Below are 18,160 nucleotides of genomic sequence, written 5' to 3' on the forward strand. Positions count from 1 at the left end.
TACATAGGTATACACGTGCCATGGTGGTTTGCTGCACCCATCAACCCATCATCTACATTAGGTATTTAACCCAATTGCTAACCTTCCCCCAGCCCCTACCCCCAGACAGGCCCCGGTGTGTTGTGTTCCCCTCCCTCTGTCCATGTGTTCTCATTGTTCAACTCCCATTTGTGAGTGAGAACATTGGGTGTTTGGTTTTCTGTTCTTGTATTCGTTTGCTGAGAATGATGGTTTCCAGCTTCATCCATGTCCCTGAAAAGGATATGAACTCATCCTTCTTTATGGCTGCATAGTATTCCATGGTGTATATGTGCCACATTTTCTTTACGCAGTCTATCATTGAATGGGCATTTTGGTTGGTTCCAAGTCTTTGCTATTGTGAACAGTGCCACAATAAACATATGTATGCATGTGTCTTTATGGTAGAATGATTTATAATCCTTTGGATATATACCCAGTAATGCGATTGCTGGGTCAAATCATATTTCTAGTTCTAGAACCTTGAGGAATCACCACACTGTCTTCCACAATGGTTGAACTAATTTACACTCTCACCAACAGTGTAAAAGCATTCTTATTTCTCCACATCCTTTCCAGCATCTGTTGTTTCCTGACTTTTTAATGATCGCCATTCTATCTGGCATGAGATGGTATCTCATTGTGGTATTGATATGCATTTCTCTGATGACCAGTGATGATGAGCTTTTTTTCATATGTTTGTTGGCTGCATAAATGTCTTCTTTAGAGAAATGTCAGTTCATATCCTTCACCCACTGATGGGTTTGTTTGTTATTTTCTTGTAAATTGTTTAAGTTCTTTGTAGATTCTGGATATTAGCCCTTTGTCAGATGGATAGATTGCAAAAATTTTCACCCATTCTGTAGGTTGCCTGTTCACTCTGATGATAGTTTCTTTTGCTGTGCAGGAGCTCTTTAGTTTAATTAGATCCCATTTGTCTATTTTGGTTTTTGTTGCAATTGCTTTTGGTGTTTTAGTCATGAAGTTTTTGTCCATGCCTATGTACTGAATGGTATTGCCTAGGTTTTTTTCTAGGGTTTTTTATGGTTTTAGATCTTATGTTTAAGTCTTTAATACATCGTGAGTTAATTTTTGTGTAAGGTGTAAGGAAGGGATCCAGTTTCAGTTTTCTGCATATGGCTAGCCAGTTTTCCGAACACCATTTATTAAAAAGGGAATCGTTTCCCCATTGCTTGTTTTTGTCAGGTTTGTCAAAGATCAGATAGTTGTAGATGTGTGGCGTTATTTCTGAGGCCTCTGTTCTGTTCCATTGGTCTACATATCTGTTTTGGTACCAGTACCATGCTGTTTTGGTTACTGAAAGCTTGTAGTATAGTTCGAAGTCAGACAGCGTGATGCCTCCAGATTTGTTCTACTTGCTTAGGACTGTCCTAGCTCTGCGGGCTCATTTTTGGTTTCATATGAAATTTAAAGTAGTTTTTTCTAATTCTGTGAACAAAGTCAGTGGTAGCTTGATGGGGATAGCATTGAGTCTATAAAAACTTTGGGCAGTATGTCTATTTTCATGATATTGATTCTTCCTATCCATGAGCATGGAATGTTTTTCCATTTGTTTGTGTCCTCTCTTATTTCCTTGAGCAGTGGTTTGTAGTTCTCCTTGAAGAGGTCCTTCACATCCCTTGTAAGTTGGATTCCTAGGTATTTTATTCTCTTAGTAGCAATTGTGAATGGGAGAGTTCACTCATGATTTGGCTCTCTGTTTGTCTGTTTTTTGCATATAGGAATGCTTGATTTTTGCACATTGATTTTGTATCCTGAGACTTTTCTGAAGTTGCTTATTAGCTTAAGAAGATTTTGGGCTGAGACCATGGGGTTTTCTAAATACACAATCATGTCATCTGCAAGCAGAGACAATTTCTTTCTCTTGCCTGATTGCCCTGGCCAGAACTTCCAATACTACGTTGAATAGGAGTGGTGAGATAGGGCATCCTTGTCTTGTGCTGGTTTTCAAAGGGAATGCTTCCAGTTTTTCACCATTCAGTATTGGCTGTGGGTTTTTCATAAATAGGTATTATTATTTTGAGATATGTTCCATCAGTACCTAGTTTATTGAGAGTTTTTAGCATGAAGGGCTGTTGAATTTTGTTGAAGGCCTTTTCTGCATCTATTGAGAGAAGCATGTGGTTTTTGCCATTGGTTCTATTTATATGATGAATTATGTTTATTGATTTGCGTATGTTGAACTAGCCTTGTATCCCAGGGATGAAGCCGACTTGATTGTGGTGGACAAGCTTTTGATGTGCTGCTGGATTTGGTTTGCCAGTATTTTATTGAGGATTTTTGCATCGATGTTCATCAGGGATATTGGCTTGAAATTTTCTTTTTTTTTGTTGTGTCTCTGCCAAATTTTGGTACCAGAATTATTCTGGCCTCATAAAATGAGTTAGGGAGGATTCCCTCTTTTTCTGTTGTTTGGAATAGTTTCAGAAGGAATGGTACCAGCTCCTCTTTGTACCTCTGGTAGAATTCGGCTGTGAATCCATCTGGTCCTGGACTGTTTTTTGGTTGGTAGGCTATTAATTACTGCCACAATTTCAGACCTTGTTATTGGTCTATTAAGGGATTCAACTTCTTCCTGGTTTAGTCTTGGGAGGGTGTATGTGTCCAGGAATTTGTCCATTTCTTCTAGATTTTCTAGTTGTATAGAGGTGTTTATAGTATTCTCTGATAGTAGTTTGTATTTCTGTGGGATCAGTGGTGGTATCTCCTTTATCATTTTTTATTGCATCTGTTTGATTCTTCTCTGTTTTCTTCTTTATGAGTCTGGCTAGTGGTCTATCTATTTTATTGATATTTTCAAAAAACCAACTCCTGGATTCATTGATTTTTTTTTTGAAGGTTTTTTTGTGTCTCTATCTCCTTCAGTTCTGCTCTGATCTTAGTTATTTATTGTCCTCTGCTAGCTTTTTGTATGCTCCTGCCTCTTGAGTTCTTTTAATTGAGATGTTAGGGTGTCAATTTTAGATCTTTCCTGCTTTCTCTTGTGGGCATTTAGTGCTATAAATTTCCCTCTACACACTGCTATAATTGTGTACCAGAGATTCTGGTATGTTATGTCTTTGTTCTCATTGGTTTCAAATAACTTATTTATTTCTGCCTTAATATCTTTATTTACCCAGTAGTTGTTCAGGAGCAGGTTGTTCAGCTTACATGTAGTTGTGTGGGTTTGAGTCAGTTTCTTAATCCTGAGTTCTAATTTAATTGCACTGCGATCTGAGAGACTGTTATGATTCCCATTTTTTTTGCATTTGCTGAGGAGTGTTTTACTTCCAAATATGTGGTCAATTTTAGAATAAGGGCAATGTGGTGCTGAGAAGAATGTATATTCTGTTGATTTGGGGTGGAGAGTTCTGTAGCTGTCTATTGGATCCACTTGGTCCAGAGCTGAGTTCAAGTCCTGGATATCCTTGTTAACTTTCTGTTTCGTTGATCTGTCTAGTATTGACAGTGGGATGTTAAAGTCTCCCACTATTATTGTGTGAGGGTCTAAGTCTCTTTTTAAGTCTCTAAGAGCTTACTTTATGCATCTGGGTGCTCCTGTATTGGGTGCATATATATTTAGGATAATTAGCTCTTCTTGTTGCATTGATCCTTTTACCATTATGCAATGCCCTTATTTGTCTCTTTTGATCTTTGTTGGTTTAAAGTCTGTTTTATCAGAGGCTAGGATTGCAACCCCTGCTTTTTTTTGCCTTCCATTTGCTTGGTAAGTATTCCTCCATCCCTTTATTTTGAGCCTATTTGTGTCTTTGCACGTGAGATGGGTCTCCTGAATACAGAACACTGATGGGTCTTGACTCTTTAGCCAATTTGCCAGTCTGTGTTTTTTAATTGGAGCATTTAGCCCATTTACATTTAAGGTTGATATTGTTATGTGTGAATTTGATCCTGTCATTACGATGCTAGCTGGTTATTTTGCTGTTAGTTAATGCAGTTTCTTCATAGTGTCAATGGTCTTTACAATTTGGTATGTTTTTGCCATGGCTGATACCAGTTGTTCCTTTCCATGTTTAGTGCTTCCTTCAGGAGCTCCTTTAAGGCAGGCCTGGTGGTGACAAAATCTCTCAGCATTTGCTTGTCTGTAAAGGATTTTATTTCTCCTTCACTTATGAAGCTTAGTTTGGCTGGATATGAAATCCTGGGTGGAAAATTCTTTTCTTTAAGAATGTTGAATATTGGCCCCCATTCTCTTCTGGCTTGTAGAGTTTCTGCTGATAGATCTGCTGTTAGTCTGATGGGCTTCCCTTTGTGGGTAACCTGACCTTTCTCTCTGGCTGCCCTTAACATTTTTTCCTTCATTTCAACCTTGCTCAATCTGATGACTATGTGTCTTGGGGTTGCTTTTCTTGAGGAGTGTCTTTGTGATGTTCTCCGTATTTCTGAATTTGAATATTGGCCTGCCTTGCTAGGTTAGGGAAGTTCTCCTGGATAATATCCTGAAGAGTGTTTTCTAACTTGGTTCCATTCTCCCCATCACTTTCAGGTACAGCAATCAAACGTAGATTTGGTTGTTTCACATAGTCCCATATTTCTTGGAGGCTTTGTTCATTTCTTTTCATTCTTTTTTCTCTAATCTTGTCTTCTTGATTTATTTCATTAAGTTGATATTCAGTCTCTGATATCTTTCTTCCGCTTGATCGAATCAGTGCTTGATCCTTGTGCATGCTGCATGAAGTTCTCATGGCGTGTTTTTCAGCTCCATCAGGTCATTTATGTTCTTCTCTAGACTGGTTATTCTAGTTAGCAATTGGTCTAGCCTTTTTTCCAGGTCCTTAGCTTCCTTACATTGGGTTAGGACATGCTCCTTTAGCTTGGAGGAGTTTATTACCTACCTTCTGAAACCTACTTCTCTCAATTCGTCAAACTCATTCTCCATCCAGTTTTCTTTTGTTCCCTTGCTGGTGAGGAGTTGTGATCCTTTGGAGGAGAAGAGGCATTCTGGTTTTCGGAATTTTCAGCCTTTTTGCTCTGGTTTCTCTCCATCTTCATGGATTTATCTACCTGTGGTTTCTGATGTTGGTGACCTTCTGATGGGGTCACTGAGTGGCTGTCCTTTTTGTTGATGTTGATGCTGTTCCTTTTTGTTTGTTAGTTTTTCTTCTAACAGTCAGGCCCCTCTGCTGCAGGTCTGTTGGGGTTTGCCCTAGGTCTACCCTAGACCCTGTTTGCCTGGGTATCACCAGCGGAGGCTGGAGAACAGCAAAGATTGCTGCCTGTTTCTTCCTCTGGAAGTTTTGTCCCAGAGGGGCACCCACCAGATGCCAGCCAGAGCTCTCCTGTATGAGGTGCCTGTTGGCACCTACTGGGAGGTGTCTCCCAGTCAGGATACACGGGGGTCAGGGACCCACTTGAGGAGGCAGTCTGACCCTTATCAGAGCTCGAATACTGTGCTGGGAGATCTGCTGCTCTCTTCAGAGCCATCAGGCTTTTCAAAGATGCTTTAAGTCTGCTGAAGCTGTGCCCACAGCCGCCCTTTCCCCTAGGTGCTCTGTTCCAGGGAGATGGGGGTTTTATCTATAGGTCTCTGAGTGGGGCTGCTGCCCTTTTTTCAGAGATGCCTTGCCCAGAGAGGAGAAATCTAGAGAGGCAGTCTGGCTGCTGTGGCCTTGCTGAGTTGTGGTGGGCTCCACCCAGTTCAAACTTTCTGGTGGTTTTGTTTACACTGTGGGGGTAAAACTGCCTACTCAAGCCTTGGCAATGTGGAAGCCCCTCCCCCCACCAAGCTCGAGTGTCCTAGGTCAACCTCAGACTGCTGTGCAAGAATTTCAAGCCAGTGGATCTTAGCTTGCTGGGCTCTGTAGGGGTGGGACCCGCCGAGCCAGACCACTTGGCTCCCTGGCTTCAGCCCCCTTTCCAGGAGAGAGAATGGTTCTGTCTTGTTGGCATTCCAGTTGCCACTGTGGCATGAAAAAAAAAAAAAAAAACTCCTGCAGCTAGTTCGGTGTCTGCCCAAACAGCTGCCTAGTTTTGTGCTTGAAACCTAGGGCCTTGGTGGCAGAGGCACTGGAGGGAATCTCCTGGTCTGTGGATTGTGAAGACCATGAGAAAAGCATAGTTTCTGGGTGGAGTGCACCGTTCCTCATGGTACAGTCCCTCGGGGCTTCCCTTGGCTAGGGGAGGGAATTCCCCCAACCCCTTGCACTTCCCGGGTGAGGCGACGCCCCATTCTGCTTTGGCTCACCCTCCGTGGGCTGCACCCACTGTCCAACCAGTCCCAGTGAGATGAACCAGGTACCTCAGTTGGAAATGCAGAAATCACCTGCATTCTGCATTGATCTCACTGGGAGCTGCAGACTGGAGCTGTTCCTATTTGGCCATGTTGCCAGCAAATTCTGAGATTTTTTAAAAAAGTGCAAAGAAAGACATCTGAGGGGTGCTGACATATTCGGGTCACCTCAAGCCACACGCCAGCTTGCTTGCCCCTGTTGGATTCAGCAGAGGGATATAGGCCTTGCCATACATGTGGTGTCTGCCAAAGCTTCCTCCTGGCAATTCTTGGGAGTGCTGATACCTGGGCCACAGTTAGTCCAAGTTTATCACTGAAGATCCTATCAAAGTTTTGTCTGAAATTCCACTTTTGCCTTTTGTCCTAAGTGGTTGTGGACATCTCCAGGGGCTGATACCAAGGACTAGGAACAGCTGAGGGAGGCAGAAAGGTTCAGAGTACATCTCTATTTACAGGGAACAGAACACTGGCCTCCAAGAGTCCATGGAGCAATGGGAAAATTGCAGTGATTACTCATCACTGTGAAACTTCTACTTTGAATACAGTATCTTCTGGCAAGCATAGGGGACTGCAGTCGACAATGCTGCTGAATATACCTGAGTACATAGTAAGACATTTGTTTGGTAAACAGTCAATGCATACAATAAATTACCTTGAGAGGGCCATCTGTGCTCCAGATGTGAGAGTTCATGTGAATAGAATGGCCGCAATTCAAAGAATCTTCATAGGAAAACAGGGCTCAGAGCTCATCCACAATGGACAGACAGGGAGGGAAACAGGTGGAGGTTAGTTCACCACTTCCTCATAAGAAGGTAATAAATAGTTTGGTGAAATAAAATGGTAGCACTGAGTAATTGCGGGCTTCTGGATAGGCAGTCAGGTTGATTTCATGTTGCTACTGCTGGACTTGAGGGCTGGCTGGGCTGTGGTGGCAGACACAGCAGCAGCTCTGGATGATGTTGATGGTCCACGCCAGCCAGAACCGCCAATGTTCATAGTAGTAGTTACAACACTGAGACCGCCCATAGCAGTGTCCTGTTGTGTCACAGATGTAGCTTTGATTGTTGGTACACACACAGGCTTCCTTATCCTGTGGGGGTTCAGCCCTGGCTGACACAGGGCTGGGCAGTGCCTAGAGGTGCAAGAGCTCCATGCCACCCAGGAGTCTTCCCTCCATACTCCTCCTGCTCCTCCGACCCAGCGCGGGCACCTCCCTCCACCCTTGCTGCACCTCTCCTCTACCCTCTTCTTCCTTCTTTTGTTCTTTTCCTGTAATACGTTTTGAAGTCAGATTGTGAGGCCTTCAGCTTTGTTCTTATTGCTCAAGAGTCCTTTAGTTATTCAGGGTCCTTTGTGGTTCCATATAAATTTTCAAATTGTTTTTTCTAGTTCTGTGAAGAATGACATTGAAATTTTGATAAATATTGCATTAAACCCATAAATCGCTTTGGGCAGTAAGGACATTTTAAGAATATTAATTCTTCCTACCCATGAACATAAAATATCTTTCCATGTATTTGTGTCATCTACAATTTTTCATCAATGTTTTATAGTGTTCAGAATACAGATCTTTCACCTCCTTGGTTAAATGTACTCCTAAGTACAATCCTAAATGTGCTCCTAAACAAAAAAAATATGGTTTTTTTGATGCTACTGTGAATGAGATTGATTTCTTTATTTTTGTCATATAGTTTGTTGTGAGTGTAAAGAAACTACTGAGTTTTGTACATTGATTTTGAATTCTGCAATTTTATTGAATTCATTTATCATTTCTAATAGCTTTTTGGTGGAGTTTTTAGGGTTTCCTATATATAATATGTCATCAAACAGAGACAATTTTACTTCTTCCTTTTCAATTTGAATATCTTTTATTTCTTTATTTGGCTTAATTGCTCTGGCTAGGACTTCCAGAAATAAGTTGAATAGAAGTAGTGAGAATAAATATCCTTGTCTTGTTCTTGATCTTAGCAGAAAAGATTTCACTTTTTCATTGTTGGGTATGATGTGAGCTGTGAGCTTGTTATATATGTCCTGTTTTGTGTTAAGGTACATGCCTTCTACGCCCAATTTGTTGAGAGGTTTTGTCATGAGAGGATTTTGAATTTAGTCAAATGCTTTTTCTGCATATATAGAGATAGCTATTTTTTTATCCTTCATTCTGTTAATGTGGTTTATCACATTTGATTTGTGTTTGCTGAAACATCTGGAGGATAAATCCACTTTATCATGGTAAATGTTCTCCTAATATGTTGTTAAATTCTGTTTGCTAGTACTTTTTTTTGAGGACTTTTGTATCTGTGTTCATCAGGGATATTGGTTGGCCCATACTTTTCTTATAGTGTCCTTGTTTGCCTTTTAATTTTTATTTTTATTTATTTATTTTTTAAATTATACTTTAAGTTTTAGGGTACATGTGCACAACGTGCAGGTTAGTTACATATGTATACATGTGCCATGCTGGTGTGCTGCACCTATTAACTCATCATTTAACATTAGGTATATCTCCTAATGCTATCCCTCCCCCCTCCCCCCACCCCACAACAGGCCCCAGTGCTAATATCCGGAATCTACAATGAACCCAAACAAATTTACAAGAAAAAAACAAACAACCCCATCAAAAAGTGGGCAAAGGATATGAACAGACACTTCTCAAAAGAAGACATTTATGCAGCCAACAGACACATGAAAAAATGCTCATCATCACTGGCCATCAGAGAAATGCAAATCAAAACCACAATGAGATACCATCTCACACCAGTTAGAATGGCCATCATTAAAAAGTCAGGAAACAACAGGTGCTGGAGAGGATGTGGAGAAATAGGAACATTTTTACACTGTTGGTGGGACTGTAAACTAGTTCAACCATTGTGGAAGACAGTGTGGCGATTCCTCAGGGATCTAGAACTAGAAATACCATTTGACCCAGCCATCCCATTACTGGGTATATACCCAAAGGACTATAAATCATGCTGCTATAAAGACACATGCACACGTATGTTTACTGTGGCACTATTCACAATAGCAAAGACTTGGAACCAATCCAAATGTCCAACAATGATAGACTGGATTAAGAAAACGTGGCACATATACACCATGGAATACTATGCAGCCATAAAAAATGATGAGTTCATGTCCTTTTTAGGGACATGGATGAAGCTGGAAACCATCATTCTCAGCAAACTATCACAAGGACAAAAAACCAAACACCACATGTTCTCACTCATAAGTGGGAATTGGACAATGAGAACACATGGACACAGGAAGGGGAACATCACTTTAAAAAAAAAACAATAATGCTGATCTTTTAAAATGAGTTTGGAAATACTCTTTCTCCTTCAAGTTTTTGGAAGAATTTCAGAAGGATTGTATTATTATTTTTTAAAATGTTAGAATTCAGCAATGAAGTTTTCTGGTCCTGGGATGTTCTTTGATGGGAGATGTTTTATTATTGATATACTCTCCATACTCAGTATTGTTCTGTTCAGATTTTATCTTTCTTCTTGACTTTCTCTAGGTAAGTTGCATTTTTCTAGAAATTTATCTGCTTTTTCTAGGTTATCCAATTTGTTGGCTTGTAATTGTTTATAGTGGCCTCTTATGATCCTCTGTATTTCTGTGGTATTAGTTGCAATATTTCCTCTTTCATTTCTGATTTTATTGCTTTGAGTATTCTCTCATTTTTCTAGTCTAGCTAATGGTTTGTCAGTTTTGTTTATCTTTTCAAAGAACAAATTCTTAGTTTCATTGATCTGTTCTATTTTCTTTCACAGTCTTTTTTGTATTTGAAGGACTCGTATTTGTTAACTGGCTCAAGCCTGGAAATTTGTTGAGGTGCTATGAGTCTCTGTTGCTCTCATTTCTCTTCACTAGACACAGAAATTTTCTGATTACACGAATCAAATAAGACTAATAAGCTTCCCAGGGATGAATCCCACTTAAGCATGGTGAATTTTTTTGCTGTGTTTTTTTAAAAATAATATTTGCTAATATTTGGCTGAGGGTTTTTCCATCTAAGTTCATCAGGAGTATTGGTCTGAAATTTATTTTTATTATAGTGTCCTTCTCTGGTTTTGGTATCAGGGTAATGCTGGTTTTGAAAAATGAATTTGAAAGTATTCCTCTTCTTCATTTTTCTGGAAGGGTTTGAGAAGGATTGGTGTTAGTTATCTAAATTCAGCCACCGAGCCATTCAGTCCTGGGTCTTTCTTTTATGAGAGACCTTTCATTGGTGATTTAATTTCCTTATTCACGATTTGTTCTAAATTTTGAATTCTTCATGATTCAGTTTTGGTACGAGTTTATCAATTTCTTCTAGGTTATCTAATTTGCTGGTGAATAATTGTTTATAGTAGTATGTTATGATTTTTTAACTTCTGTGGTATCAGTTGTAATGTCTCTTCTTTCACTTCTGAGTTTGTTTTCTTTTTTCTTAGTCTATGTAAGAATTTGTTAATTTTGTCTATCTTTTCAAAAAACAATTCTTATTTTTATTGAAATTTTCAGTTTCTATTATATTATTTCTGCTCTGATCTTTGTTATTTGTTTCCTTCTGCTATCTTTGGGCTTGTATTGTTCTCTAATTTTCTCGCTCCTTTAGGCATAATATTAGGTTGCTTATTTGAGATCTTTTTTTTCTTTTTTGATGTAGGCATTTATTGCTATAAATGTCCCTCTTATAACTGCTTTTGTTGCATCCCATATGTTTTAGTATGTTATGTTTCCATTTTCATGCTACCTGATTTTAGAATATATTTCAAAGCATGGTGTACAGTGCTTTTAAAAAGAGGCTATATATCGGCCGGGCACGGTGGCTCACGCCTGTAATCCCAGCACTTTGGGAGGCCGAGGCGGGCGGATCACGAGGTCAGGAGATCGAGACCATCCTGGATAACACGGTGAAACCCCGTCTCTAGTAAAAATACAAAAAAAAAAATAGCCGGGTGTGGTGGCGGGCGCCTGTAGTCCCAGCTACTCGGGAGGCTGAGACAGGAGAATGGCGTGAACCCGGGAGGCGGAGCTTGCAGTGAGCCGATATCCCGCCACTGCACTCCAGTCTCTGGGCGACAGAGCGAGACTCCATCTCAAAAAAAAAAAAAAAAAAAAAGAGGCTATATATAGGTATATATAAAAACAAGACACACATTATATATAAACTATGACATGCTTGTAAAGAAAAGAGAACATAAAGTTTCTGAGGAAATAATTAGAAGAACAAGAGGATGCAAAGGGGTCTGTCAAAGATTCAGTGAAATGAGGGTTTTTGGATATTCACAGCTAATAGATTAATGCATTAGGAATGAGCAAAAAAATTGATGGTAGTCAAACAGAGGGAGGGAGGTAGATTTTGAATGATTCAAAGCAGGAGTGTTTTGAAGATAAACAGAATAACTAAAAAGAAAGACTCAGATGAAAAGCCTAGATTTAAAGCATTTGAATCAAGAGGTGGTAATCTAGGAATTAGGTTGATTTCTTTTTTTTAAAATTTGTGTAGCTTTTTATTTTATTTTTAATTATACTTTAAGTTTTAGGGTACATGTGCACAAAGTGCAGGTTTGTTACATATGTATACATGTGCCATGTTGGTGTGCTGCACCCAGAAGACTGGTTAATTTCAATAACCTAAAAATCCACAAGGTGGGAGTGTTTCACTGAAGCCAGTTGTTAGAGAAACGTTAGAACCAACTTCCTTTTTTTCTCTGTCCCTTCTTCTCTGCTTTCTTCTTTTCTCCTCCTCCTCCTCCTCCCTTTACTCTCCTTCTTCTCTCTCTGTTTTTCTAATCATGAAAACAAACGAAAAAAACTATGAGCAAGAGCACAGAAAAAAGACTAGCAAAGACTGCAGTTATTGAAAGTATCAGATACAGAAAATAAAATAACTATATTTAGCATGTTTAAAGTAAAACAAAAAATTAAAAATATCATAATGGAACAGGAAACTCTAGAGAATGGCCAAGAAGATTAAAAGAAAACAAATAGAATGTCCATAGAGAATAACATAATTGAAATTTAAAACCAAATGAATGGTTTTAACAGAATATTAGTATGTTAGAAGCAGTTGAAAAGTGAACTACTAAACTGTAATATAGGTCAGAAGGGGCTATCCAAAATGAACACAGGAATAAATACATGGAAAATAAGAAACATGTAGTTAGGAGACATGGAAGACAGAGGGGGAAATGCTAAAAAGTTTTAAAGAGTGTTTCAGAAGGAGAGGAAGGGGATCATGAATCAGTGTATATATTTTTTAAATTTTATTTTATGTTCTGGGATACACGTGCAGAAAGTGTAGGTTTGATACATAGGTAAATGTGTGCCATGGTGGTTTGCTGCACCCATCAACCCATCACCTAGGTATGAGGCCCTGCATGCATTAACTATTTGTCCTGATGGTCTCCTACCCCCTGTCCCCCTGAGAGGCTCTGGTGTGTGTTATTCCCCTCCATGTATCCACGTGTTTGTCCTGATGGTCTCCTACCCCTGTCCCGCTGAGAGGCCCTGGTGTGTGTTGTTCACCTCCATGTATCCATGTGTTTGCTCTCATTGTTCAACTCCCTCTTACGACTGAGAACATGTGGTGTTTGGTTTTCTGTTCCTGTGTTAGTTTGCTGAGGGTGATGGCTTCCAGCTTCATCCATGTCCCTGCGAAGAACATGATCTCATTTATTTTAACGGCTGCATAGTATTCCATGGTGAATATATATCACATTTTCTTTATCCAATATATCATTGATGGGCATTTGGGTTGATTCCATGTATTTTCTATCATAAATAGTGCTGCAATAAACATATGTGTGCATGTATATGTATGTGTGTGTGTATATATATGTAGTTATATATGTATATATATGTGTATATATATGTCTGTATATATACACATATATATACATTTACATATATAATATATGTATATATGTGTATATATATGTGTATATATGTATGTATATGTGTATATATATTTTTTTGAGATGGAGTTTTGCTCTTGTTGCCCAGGCTGGAGTGCAATGGTATGATCTTGGCTCACTTTGACCTCTGCCTCCTGGGTTCCAGCGATTCTCCTGCCTCAGCCTCCAAAGTAGCTGGTATTACAGGTGTGCACCACTATATCTGGCTAATTTTTGTATTTTTAGTAGAGATGGAGTTTCCCCATGTTGGCTAGGCTGGTCTCAAACTCCTGTCCTCAGGTGATCCACCCGCCTTGGCCTCCCAAAGTGCTGGGATTACAGGTGTGAGCCACCGCACCCAGCCCTGTGCATGTATCTTTATAATAGAATGATTTATATTCCTTTGGGCATATACCCAGTAAAGGGATTGCTGGGGCAAATGGCATTTCTGGTTCTAGATCTTTGAGGAATTGTCACACTGTCTTCCACAGTGAATGAACTAATTTACATTCCCACAAACAGTGTAAAAGCATTCCTATTTCTCCACAGCCTTACCAGCAACTGTTGTTTCTGGAGTTTTTGATAATCACCATTAAGACTGGTTTGAGATAGTATCTCATTGTGGTTTTGAGTTGCATTTCTCTAATGATCAGTGATTTGAGCTTTTTTTCATATGTTTCTTGGCCACATCCATGTCTTCTTTTGAGAATTGTCTGTTCATGTCCTTTGGCCAATTTTTGATGGTTTTTTTTTCTTGTAAATTTAAGTTCTCCATAGGAGCAGGTGCTCTAATTGCTTGGAGGTCTGCCTATGTGTGGAGATGAGAGGGCCTCACTGCACTATAATCTCAGCACAGGAAGGTTGGGGAAGCTCAGGCTGCTGATCCAGTCAAGTGGGTACTCCACATACCTGGAAATCTGCCTTGCCATACAATGGAGAGGGCCCCACTGCACCACAACCTATGTTTATAAACGGTGGGGTAGCTCAGGATGCTGGTCCAGGTAGACAGGTGCTCCAATGCCTGAATTTCTGCCTGGGGGTGAAGCAGAGAAAGCCCTGCTGTATCACATTCTCAGGGGAACAGGCTGGGGCACCCAGCAATGACATCTGCAGACTGGTTGTAGGTCTCCAAGCTGGCCCTGGCTGCAAGTTTCATCACCTGGGAGAAATTACAGCTGTAGCAGCTTTTCTGCTGCCCCGAGGCTGCGATGGGGGAAAGCACAATTCCAGCACATACTGCTGAGGTGTTTTCCACAATATGGCTGTGAAGGTCCCTACCAAGCCCCAAAGCAGTTGTTCCAATCTTTGGCCTGAGACTAAAATGCCTGTGCAGGCATTCTGCTGGGTCACAAAAAGAAAAAAAAAAGCTGACTTTGCATGCATCCAGATGGAAAATGGCATCTTGCTCTTACTTCCTGGTCTGGGAAAATGTCTGCAGCTGTTCCCAGTGTCTTTGCTTCACAGCGTCTCCAAGCCTCTCCCCATGTTGACTCCAGGCCTTGGGAGAAACAAAATGCAACAACTTGGCTGGGGTTGCTCAGATTCACAGTGAAAATGTCAGTTACAGAGGGAGGCTCTCTGCCTCTCTCACATGCTAGGACTTCGCTCACTTTTATAAGCTGGTTGCTGTCATGTTGACTGTTTGCCCACATTCTCCTTCTTGGGATCTATGATGTCCTTCATGATTCTGGTGGATTCCCATTTTCCTTCTTGACTTAGAGCTCACAGAGTTGACCTTTGTGCACTCTCTTGCTATTTCTAAGTGGCCGAGGCACACTAAAAGCCTCTAATTTATCATCTTGGGAAAAAAACAAAACAGGGAAGTTTGCTTTTGCAAATTGTTGTTTGTGGGGGTCTGTCCTGCAGACCCCAGCTGCACAAGGGATGAATAATGTACTCAGACACCAATTATTCAGTGAAAGAGCCACTAGGGCGCTGGGCCGTGCACAGAAAGAGTTCTGGCAGCCACGAGCCCTGACTAGCTAGCCCTGCCAGCATTTATTGAAAAAACATTAAATGACAGGGGCTTTTAGTCAACACAAATAGAGGGTAATTAACCTGGTCACCCTCCCCCGAGAGAGAGCCATCCTGCCTGTGAATGATCAAAGGTTGGCTTCAGGACCACATGAGTAAACAAGTTATTTAGATAAACTCCCTTACATTCCTTTGCACCTACTTTAAGCTATTTACTCAAGGAAGGATTAGGCCGCCTTCATTCAGATCTATTACTGAAGATATGCAACACCCCCAGCCTTCCATGACGGTTTGCGTCGATTTCTTATAACTATCTTTAAAATTTTTCCCACCGGCCTGACTGAACTCCCACAGTTGTTGCTACTTTTTGAAATTGAAATACTTCTAGGAAGACTGATTAAGAACAATATAGAGAAAAGACATATTTTTCAAACTCCTGATGAAGAAGAAACATCCATATTAATATATAGCTAATAAAAAGATAAGAGATGTTGTGGAAAACTTCATACAAGGGTGCCCACTCTCAGAACTTCTATTCAACATAGTACTGGATGTCCTAGCCAGAGCAATTAGGCAAAAGAAAGAAATAAAAGGCATGAAAATTGGAAAGGAAGAAGTTAAATTGTTTCTGTTTGCAGTTGACATGATCTTATATATAGAAAACACCAATAACTCTGCCAAAAAATTTAGAATTCATAAATGAATTTAGTAAAGTTGCAGGATACAATGTGAACATACAAAATTCAGTAGCATTTCTACACATCAACAACAAACTATACAAAAAAGAAATCAAGAAAACAATCCTATTTATAATAGCAACAAAAAATACTTAGATGTAAATTTAAACAAAGAGGTGAATGATCTTTACACTGAAAACTACAAAACATTGATGAAAGCAATTGAAGAAGGCACAAATAAATGGAAAGATATCTCATGTTCATGGATTGGAAAAAGTAATATGTTTGAAATGTCCATACTATCCAAAGTGATGTACATATTGAATGCAATCTCTATCAAAATTCCTATGACATTTTCCCACAGAAATAGAAAAACAACTCTCAAATCTGTATGGAATCACAAAAACTCTGAAAAGCCAAAATAATCTTGATCAAAAAAAGCAAGGCAGGAGATATCACATTACCTGACTTCAAATTATACTACATAGCTATAGCAATCGAAACACCATGGTACTGGCATAAACGCAGACACATAGACCAATTACACAGAATAAAGAGCCCATAAATAAATCTACATATTATAGTCAATTGACTTTCAACAAAGGTGCCAGGAACACACATGGGGAAAGAACAGTCTCTTCAAAAAATGGTGTTGAGAAAACTGAATGTCCACAAGATTGATATTAGGCCCTTATTTCATACCATATAAAAATATAAACTCAAAATAAGTTAGACTTAAATGTAAGACCTAGCACTATAGAACTCCTAGAAGAAAACAGGGGAATAACTCCAAGACATTGGTCTGGGCAATAATATTTTATGATATGACTCTAAAGCACAGGCAAGAAAAGCAACAAAACACAAATGGAATAGCATCAACCTAAAAAGCTTCTGCACAGCAAAAGAAAGTCAACAGAGTGAAGTGATAACCTACAAAATGGGAGAAATTATCTGCAAACTATACATTTGATAAGAGGCTAATGTCCAAAATATCTTAGGAACTCAAACAACTCAATAATAAGAAAACAAGGAACCCTAATGAAAAATTGACAAAGGATCTAAATAGACATTTCTCAAAAGAAGACATACAAATGGCCAACAGATATATAAAAATGCTAATTATCACTGATCATCAGAGAAATGCATATTAAAACTACAATAAAATGCCATTTCACATCCGTTAGAATGGCTATTACAGAAAAGGCAGAAGATACCAAGTGTTGGGGAGGATGTGGAGAAAAGGAAAACCTTGTAATTGTTGAGAATGTAAATTATTTCAGCCATTGTAAGAGACAGTATAAATGATTCTCTAAAAATAGAATTACCATACGATCCAGTAATGCTATTTCTGGGCATATATTAAAAAGATATCAAATCAGTGTGTCAGTGAGTTATCTGTACTCCCATATTTATTGTAGCATTATTCACAACAGCCAAGATGTGGAATTAACTTAAGTATCCATCGACACATGAGTGGATGAAGAAAATGTGGTACACATACACAATAGAATAGTATACAACCTTAAAAAATAAAAAAGTATCATTTGTGACAACATGAATGAAACGGGAGGACATTATACTGAGTAAAATAATCCAGGCACAGAAAGCCAAATACTGCATAATCTCACTTGTATGTGGAGGTCTAAGAAGGCTGAACACATAGAAGTACAGAGTAGAATGATGGTTACCAGGAGGATTGGGTAGATGTTGGTCAAAGGGTACAAAATTGCATTGTACAGGAGGAATGAATTCAACAGATCTATTGTGCAATATGGTGACTATAGTGGATAACAATGTATTGTTTTTAAATTTAATTTTTGTGGGTACATAGCAGGTGTATACATTTATGGGGTACATGAAATATTTTGGTACAGGCATGCAATGTACAATAAGTACATAATGGAAAGTTGGATATTCATCCCCTCAAGCATTTATTCTTTGTGTTATAAACCATCCAATTATACTCTCTCAGTTATTTTTAAATGTATAATTGAATTTTAGACTGCAATCCCCCTGTTGTGCTATCAAATACTAGGTCTTATTAAATCTTTCTTTTTTTGTACCCATTAACCATCCCCCACCTCTCCCAACCCCCACTACCCTTCACAGCCTCTGGTATACTTCCTTCTACTCTCTATCTCCATGAGTTCAGTTGTTTGCTTTTTAGATTCCACATATAAGTGATAACACATAGTATTTGTCTTTTTGTGCCTGGCTTATTTCACTTAACATAATGACCTCCAGTTTCATCTATGTTGTTGCAAATGACAGGGTCTCATTCCTTTTTATGGCTGAATAGTACTTCATTGTATATAAGTACCACATTTTCTTTATTCATTCATCTGTTGATGGACACTTAGGTT

The sequence above is a fragment of the Pan troglodytes genome, chromosome 17 (assembly GCF_028858775.2).
Source record: "Pan troglodytes isolate AG18354 chromosome 17, NHGRI_mPanTro3-v2.0_pri, whole genome shotgun sequence".
Lineage (NCBI taxonomy): Eukaryota > Metazoa > Chordata > Mammalia > Primates > Hominidae > Pan > Pan troglodytes.